General features: G+C 42.7%; 1 protein-coding gene across 1 annotated transcript in view; it reads left to right on the top strand.

Moving 5' to 3' along the window:
* The first annotated feature begins 3,099 nt into the window (after positions 1–3,099).
* LOC138785442 (L-serine dehydratase/L-threonine deaminase-like) overlaps positions 3,100–9,292 on the top strand; it is a 77,877-nt gene continuing 71,684 nt past the window's right edge. Inside the window, exon 1 of the mRNA XM_069961411.1 lies at positions 3,100–3,167. The gene's annotated coding sequence lies outside the window, so the exon portion shown is untranslated. The remainder of the gene's footprint in view (positions 3,168–9,292) is intronic.

Below are 9,292 nucleotides of genomic sequence, written 5' to 3'. Positions count from 1 at the left end.
GTTGCAGGTAGAGAATACAGCGTGCTGTGTGGTGTTACAGGTAGAGAATACAATGTACTGTGTGGTGTTACAGGTAGAGAATACAGTGCTGTGTGGTGTTACAGGTAGAGAATACAGCGTGCTGTGTGATGTTACAGGTAGAGAATACAGCGTGCTGTGTGATGTTACAGGTAGAGAATACAGCGTGCTGTGTGGTGTTACAGGTAGAGACTACAGCGTGCTGTGTGGTGTTACAGGTAGAGAATACAGCGTGCTGTGTGGTGTTACAGGTAGAGAATACAGTGTACTGTCTGGTGTTACAGGTAGAGAATACAGCGTGCTGTGTGGTGTTACAGGTAGAGAATACAGTGTACTGTCTGGTGTTACAGGTAGAGAATACAGTGTGCTGTGTGGTGTTATAGGTAGAGAATACAGCATGCTGTGTGATGTTACAGGTAGAGAATACAGCATGCTGTGTGGTGTTACAGGTAGAGACTACAGCGTGCTGTGTGGTGTTACAGGTAGAGAATACAGTGTACCGTGTGGTGTTACAGGTAGAGAATACAGTGTACTGTGTGGTGTTACAGGTAGAGAATACAGCGTGCTGTGTGATGTTACAGGTAGAGAATACAGTGTACTGTGTGGTGTTACAGGTAAAGAATACGGCATGCTGTGTGATGTTACAGGTAGAGAATACAGCGTGCTGTGTGGTGTTACAGGTAGAGAATACAGCGTGCTGTGTGGTGTTACAGGTAGAGAATACAGCGTGCTGTGTGGTGTTACAGGTAGAGAATACAGTGTACTGTCTGGTGTTACAGATAGAGAATACAGTGTGCTGTGTGGTGTTACAGGTAGAGAATACAGCATGCTGTGTGATGTTACAGGTAGAGAATACAGCATGCTGTGTGGTGTTACAGGTAGAGAATACAGCATGCTGTGTGGTGTTACAGGTAGAGAATACAGCGTGCTGTGTGGTGTTACAGGTAGAGAATACAGTGTACTGTGTGGTGTTACAGGTAGAGAATACAGCGTGCTGTGTGGTGTTACAGGTAGAGAATACAGCATGCTGTGTGATGTTACAGGTAGAGAATACAGCATGCTGTGTGGTGTTACAGGTAGAGAATACAGTGCTGTGTGGTGTTACAGGTAGAGAATACAGCGTGCTGTGTGGTGTTACAGGTAGAGAATACAGTGTGCTGTGTGGTGTTACAGGTAGAGAATACAGCGTGCTGTGTGGTGTTACAGGTAGAGAATACAGTGCTGTGTGGTGTTACAGGTAGAGAATACAGTGTACTGTGTGGTGTTACAGGTAGAGAATACAGCGTGCTGTCTGGTGTTACAGGTAGAGAATACAGCGTGCTGTGTGGTGTTACAGGTAGAGAATACAGTGTACTGTGTGGTGTTACAGGTAGAGAATACAGTGTACTGTGTGGTGTTACAGGTAGAGAATACAGTGTACTGTCTGGTGTTACAGGTAGAGAATACAGTGTGCTGTGTGGTGTTATAGGTAGAGAATACAGCATGCTGTGTGATGTTACAGGTAGAGAATACAGCATGCTGTGTGGTGTTACAGGTAGAGACTACAGCGTGCTGTGTGGTGTTACAGGTAGAGAATACAGCGTGCTGTGTGGTGTTACAGGTAGAGAATACAGTGTGCTGTGTGGTGTTACAGGTAGAGAATACAGCGTGCTGTGTGGTGTTACAGGTAGAGAATACAGTGTACTGTGTGGTGTTACAGGTAGAGAATACAGCGTGCTGTCTGGTGTTACAGGTAGAGAATACAGCGTGCTGTGTGGTGTTACAGGTAGAGAATACAGTGTACTGTGTGGTGTTACAGGTAGAGAATACAGTGTACTGTGTGGTGTTACAGGTAGAGAATACAGCGTGCTGTGTGATGTTACAGGTAGAGAATACAGTGTACTGTGTGGTGTTACAGGTAAAGAATACGGCATGCTGTGTGATGTTACAGGTAGAGAATACAGCGTGCTGTGTGGTGTTACAGGTAGAGAATACAGCGTGCTGTGTGGTGTTACAGGCAGAGAATACAGCGTGCTGTGTGGTGTTACAGGTAGAGAATACAGCGTGCTGTGTGGTGTTACAAGTAGAGAATACAGTATGTTGTGTGGTGTTACAGGTAGAGAATACAGCATGCTGTGTGATGTTACAGGTAGAGAATACAGTGTACTGTGTGGTGTTACAGGTAGAGAATACAGCGTGCTGTGTGATGTTACAGGTAGGCCATTTTATACCCCGGGGTATACTCTGGCCTAGGCCATTTTATACCCGGGTATAATCTGGACGGGGGTTAATCTGGCCTGCTACACCGGTTCATTACAGGATAAGGCGAATGGGCTACGGCTGCTATGGCGGTAGTTCCGCCACTGGGGCCTGTGCACTAAGGGGGCCCACAGGCCCTTTAACTGTGATTGTTCCTGATAAATGCTCAATTAAATGCTGCGGTGCTCTGATTGACAGAGTAAGAAGCCATTAACTAGATAGTTTCTTGCTAAAAAGTATGTCTTATAAACTGAAAAATAGTACATAGAACATGTCCCCTTTTCCGGCAGAAATGTCTATCTTAAAGGGGTCTGTTGTGTGCAGTTTTGCATAACAGGTCTGTCACAGTGTTGTGCCTTCCATTATTATTGGAAGCTACGATGCAGATGAGAAGAGAGCCTACCTACACTGATCCATGTTAGCATACAACAAGAATGGAATGAGATCTGTGATAGTGAGGCACCATATAGCAGCACCTAAGACTAGTCTTAAAGGTATGTTCATAACCTGACACTTAAAGTGTGCTTGTCATGACGTTAAAAAAAATAAAAACAGCAAAAATACAGTTAATGCTTGCCTTATCTATGCTCTTCAATTTACGTTTTTGTTTTTACTCAAGACAAAGTAGCCTTAGTAGCGGAGCCTCAATTGTAGTTTTCTAGTAAGTGAGACACCTAGTGGCCAAATTTAAAGCATTGTATTTCATATAAAAAAAACAGGCAGTAATTTAAAGGAGAACTACGGCAAAAATAATAATATTCCAGGAGGCAGGGGGGAGATCAACAATCAGTGACTGCAGCAGTTAAATGGGAAATTCATCAGCCGGGTCTAGACATTTCTTTAGAAGCAGATCCAGGAGCCCGGCAGGAGTCCTTGAATGATAAGGCAGCACTACGGAGGCACAGGGAGAGGTAAGTAGCGCATATTATGTTCCTTCCTGCCGCCTAGAAAATTGTCATGTTCTCCGGACTTCTCCTTTAAATAAAGTAAAAGTAAAAATGTAGGTTATCATAATTTATTGGTAATGACAGTGCCCATTTAAGGTTTGCAGTCATCACAAATCTTGTCATTAAAGGGGTTATCCAGGGCTACAAAAACATGGCCACTTTCTTCCAGAGACAGCCTCACTGTTGTCTCCAGCTTGGGCGGGTTTTTGCTGCTAAGTTCCATTGAAGTGATTGGAGCTTAATTGCAAACCGCACCTAAACTGGAGGCAAGAGTCGTGCTGTCTCTGAGAGAAAGTGGCCATGTCTTTGTAGCGCTGGATAACCCCTTTAAGTTCATAGCAGTATCGTATAGACAATGTATAGCACCATTATTAGACTGGTTTATGTATGGAAATGTTATTTGGTATGTTATAAGCACTGTAAGGTGACATCAGAATAGGTAATGCATATGACTTTTTTGTTATGTCCTGGACTCCTGTACAGTGTATTATTTTTGCTAAATGTTGTATAGCCCTGCTGTGTGGAGTTGTTATTTAGGCAGCTCTATAGCGGCACTGTTTCGGCACCATGCTTGTATTTGCTGTTTGTTAGGGTTATTTGTAATCTGTATTACAGTACATTATGTTGAGGGTAGTAACCAACAGAAAGTACTGAACAAGGCACTTTCCAAATAGGCATGTGGATTACCACCGGCCTCTGTCTCAATGGCTTAGCCATATGCATGAAGCATAAGGCAATTAGATCTACAGGCAAGGCTAGCTTTCCTTCTCCTGAGACAACAATATAAGATAGCATGGTTTTACACTTTTCGTCAGATATCGAGGAAGGTCTTGAGCGTATATGTCCGACGTACATGGTAGATGCCACCTAGTATATGTTCCTTGCAGTTTCCCTGGGACCGTGACCCAGCCATCATGGGACATGCCCTACTAAGACCCTCTAGTTAAGCCACTGGTTTGATGGTATAAAAGGCTGAGCTTGATGTATGGATATCTTCTTTCAAGTTCCTATCTAATTATGAATGGTAGATTTTTATTTTATTTTATGTTTTTTGGACACCAAAGTCTTTAAACAGTAAAATTAAGATCCAGCGCATTACAACAAACACTCCCTTAGTTATTTGTAGCATTTAAACATCAGGTTATTTGATGAAAGCAAATGCAATCCTATACTAGGCTGCATGTGGTGGCTTTCCTAGATAACACCCACATGTTAGATGTACACATAATTCTATCGGAGTAATCAGTTAGCCAGTGACAATCATAATGTAAATTCTTGTCACCAGCGTGCTGGGGAGTATCTGTTGTAAGCAGATAGTCAACTCTGCCAAGTCAAAAACAGCTGCATAATAAGACGAGTGTTAAGTAATGTCAGCCACGGATCCCCTTGATACAAGCAGCAGCCACTTTATCTGATTTTCCTCCTGCCTCCTCGATGAAGTATCCTGGAATGTGACTTTTTTTTTTTTTTGTCCGTAGATTTTCTTCATTTTCTTAAATGGCAAATCTTGTCAAAATGGTGCTCTCCAGTCACCTGACACTTCCTTAGGGAACGGCTAGCAACATGGTCTCTCATCTATTTTTTTTTTTTTAAACCACTGTAAAGGAAAGTTCTGACAATTTATAATTAGATTTCATGGTCTAGTCAAGTTCAGGGTTAGGATTATAATTAGGATTATGCCATAAAAGAAAAACCTTCAGTCCAATAGTCCAGGAATCTGATAGTTGTGCCCTTGTTTCCAGCATAGATCTAGAACATAGGAGGGTTATGTGGGTTCTGTTTCTATAGTCATCCTGAAAACAAGGCTATTTGATAATCCAGGTTGGATATGGTGACACTAAAATTAGAAAAATACAGATAAACCATCCATAGAGAGTCAAGAAGCTAGACATGACTGTCTTACAATTCCCATTATTCTTAGCCGCATTTCAATGTACTGAGCTGTATAACAGTATTTGTCCCCTTCCAGATGGTCACTATAAGAGTTGAGGGAACTTCGAGCTTGCTTGAGTTTATCCGAACGAGTGCGGCATTGGAATACCGGTGGCTTTTGAAGTTGGAAGTTGGACCTTTAGAGCGAAAATCGGCCAAATTGATTTGGCTGATTATTGGTCCATGTAATAGAGGCAACGATCAGCCAATCAATGGCTGATCGATTCTTTAGGCCCAGACCTAAAATCATTTCCCGCCGACTGCACATCACTACGTGTAATAGTAATGCACGGCCAACATCATCAGCCGCGTCATCAGCCACTCAGCCGCAATTGGCTGAGCACAGTTATGCTCAGCCAATCGCGGCTGAGCTTCGGATGACGCTGCAGAGGGCGGCTGGCACTCGGGAAGATCCGCCGGCCTCCCGAAGAAGACGTCACTGCTGAGGATCGGAGACCGTGGTCGGCACGTGACAGCTAATGTATAGCGCACCACACTTCTGGGTACACGGGTGGGGGGGGGGGGGACACAGGGAAGGGGGCCATTCACAGACATAACATACATTACAAAGTTGTATAACTTTGTAATGTGTGTTATTCTGTGAATAATTTTTTATCGCCGGACAACCCCTTTAAGGCTTTATCCAACTTCAGCAGCCACCACTAATCAAATGCCGAACTCTCGGGTTTGGAGGAACTCAAGCATGTTCAAGGTTCGCTCAACTCTAGTCACTGTTGTTGTATATTTGCCATACTGAAAAATGTATCATACTTAAACAAGATACAACTAGAAAAAAAAAGAAAACCTGAATCACCACATAGCGTTTCATTTTATTTAGGAAACAAAGTTTTTCAACACCATGTGGAAATGTACGTGTAACTGGTAGTTGGTCACAATACCTCCAGCAAAACCATCCCTTATCTTACGTCTTTGGGAAGACTAGTAAAAGCTGATCCTTTGGATTCCACAGGTGCCTTCCTATTTGGAGTACAAAATATGCAGCAACAGGATCAGTAACATATGATGGCCACGGTGTGATGGCTTGGGAATAGTGCTGAGTGAATTTGCTGAAAGTTCTGCTTCAGCAATGTTTATCTAAACCTGAACACTCGGCATTTGACTCCCGGTGGCTGAAGAAGTTGGGCATAGCCTATGGCCTACGGCTGTATCCATGTTTTCGAGGATTCCCTAGGGCAGAAACCAACTTTTTCAAGCACCAGTAATTAAATGTCAAATGCTTGGGTTCGGATGAACTTTGCCAAACCTGAACTTTTGACAAGTTCCCTCAACATTACTCGAGAAGGCTTTCTTGCTTAAAGACTAGAAATAAGCGAGTAGTGAAATATTCGACTTTCAAGAATTCGAATCAAATAGGCACCGATATTCGACTATTCGAACAAGTATTCGATCCCATTATAGTCTATGGTAAAAAAAAATTGCGGCACTTGGAAATCAAAATTCGACCACTTAGAGGTCACCAAGTCCCCCATGAAACCTCCCTAAACGATGCAAACACCTCCGGAATGACACTAAGACATTAGGGGGAGCATGCCTGGGTGCACCCAAGACCCCAAAATGACAGTGTAATGCCACTCTCTGCAGTTGCGAAGGAAAAATATTTGCCAACGCTGTACGAACATTTATGGCAATGTTCACACATTTCCTTCGTATTTCTTGCGCAGCGTTACATACATGATTCCAATGTGCGTCCGCAGAGCGTCATGTTATTCGTGCGTATCACGCGTAATGCTGCACGATTATTACTGGAACAGTATGTATGACGTGCCTTTTTCTGGGCTACTGGAACAATATGTATCACGTGCCTTTTACTGGGCAACTGAAACAGTATATATCAGGTGCCCTTAGTGGGCTACTGGAACAATATGTATAACGTGCCCTTAGTGGTGTTAAGCAGAGACACTATAAGTCACTTGTACACACAGGGTACTGGAATGAATACACCTGCTGATGCTGCTGATGCTGCTATCATCTATGTCTTAGCACTGAGAAGTGCTTTTGATTCAGAGTAGGGATGATCCGAACCTGCCGAGGTTCGGGTTCGTATGAACCCGAACGCTCGGCAGCAGATTCTCGCTGTCTGCCCGCTCCATGGAGCGGGCAGATAGTGCGGGAGGAACGCCTGGAAAACTGGGATACAGCCTATGGCTATGGTTGTATCCCAGTTTTCCAGGCGGTCCTCCCGCTGGATCCGCCCGCTGCACGGAACGGGCAGACAGCGGGAATCATTACCGAGGGTTCGGGTTCATACGAAGCCGAACCGAACTAATCCCTAATTCAGAGATGATCGCTTGATCTTAGCCCTGAAAAGGACTTTTGGGTTCTGTAGTAAGCCTGCCTAACCAAGATCTCTCCCTGACTAGGTTGAAAGCTCATCTGTGGTCGAGAGGCGGGAGCCAAGTATTTAAGATTTGAGGTCATGTGGTTCAGCCATCCAACGAGGGTAGACGGCGTTTTCGCGCTGCGTGCGTACTCCCAGGGTCCCTCACGGCCTCCTTGCATGGTCATTAGATTAAAAAAAGCGCCAACTGTGATGAGAGGGCTTTTGAATGTTTCCCGTGTATTCGCCTCACTACTCTATTGAATTTGAATCTTTCGAATACTGCAATATTCGATCGAATACCTACTCGATCGAAATGTATTCGCTCATCTCTATTAAAGACCTAAAACTTAGAAAAGCTGATCACAAAAAGGGAATACAACCAGCCATACAAATGTAGTGTTGCATGGAAGTCATTCAAATGAAGGGTCTCTCATCTATACATAAGCAATTACACCAGAACAGGGTGCACTATTACTTAGCAGCTTTCTGCTCTGGCTGATAAATGGGTATATGGACAACCACCCTACCTTGTATACATTTTGTATTGCTGTAAAGGTAATGTGTTAAATATGATGTATACAGGGCCGATTCTAGGTTTTCTGCTGCCTGAGGCGAGAATTGAAATGGCGCCACCACCCCCCCCCCCCCCAATTAACGAATAGTAGTTAAGAAATCCATGTAGCCAACTGCATAAACAGATATATACATACATAGATATATACTAGCAGCAATATACAGCACATATATACCAATAATGAATACATTGCACGGATATATTCTTTTTATAGCGTTCACCGCGCAGAGAAGTAATGCCGTTTTTGTTTAGTTCAGATATTTCTATAGATATATATAGTTTCTATAGTCTCAGGGTATGTTCACACTATGGAATACACTCAAAAATTTCAAGCGGAGACAGTGCGGCAGACTCCACTTGAAGTTCCACCTGTCCCATTGACTCAATGATATTTTCCAGCTCAATCCGCCGACCGCCCAAAGAATTGAGCTTGAGAATATCATTGAGTCAATGGGACATATGGAACTTCAAGTGGAGTCTGCCGCATGAAATTTCAGAACGTCTTCCATAGTGTGAACATACCCTCATAGTTATATATATTCTTGTGTAGATTTTTTTTATTTGTAAAATAGGGAAAAGTAGTGATTAGCATTTTTTTATACAGTGGATTCTTTTTCATTTTTTTAAATCTTTTTACAGTACACTGCACTAATAATGTAAGTAGTGTATAGTAATTTTTATGGTATTATTACAGTGTGGGCTATAACTATGGCATCTGGGGATTTTCTATTGCTTCCCCAGCAAGGTGACTATGTGTACAGGCTGTGGGGGCGCTAATAATACAACAGAATGCCAGTCACACAGGTGACAGATAGCAGCTGGCAACCCTGGGCATAGACTGGGCTCAGCTACTGAGATCACTCCATACTTATACAGGGCACATGTGCTGTACATACAGGGCAGATTAGATACACACTCACATATAAATATATATATTTATATATACACACACACACACATATATACACACACATACACACTCACATATAAATATATATATTTATACACACACACATATATATATACACACACACACACAAATATATTCTCATATACACACACACACTGTATACACACACATATACTGTATATATACACACACACATATATATACTGTATACACACACATACTGTATACACACACACATATACTGTATACACACACATACTGTATACACACACACATGCTGTATACACACACACACACACATATATACTGTATACACACACATATACTGTATA

This window comes from Dendropsophus ebraccatus, chromosome 3 (assembly GCF_027789765.1).
Source record: "Dendropsophus ebraccatus isolate aDenEbr1 chromosome 3, aDenEbr1.pat, whole genome shotgun sequence".
Classification (NCBI taxonomy): Eukaryota; Metazoa; Chordata; class Amphibia; order Anura; family Hylidae; genus Dendropsophus; species Dendropsophus ebraccatus.
Note: the sequence above shows the minus strand (reverse complement) of the source record. Positions and strands in the feature narration are given on the sequence as shown.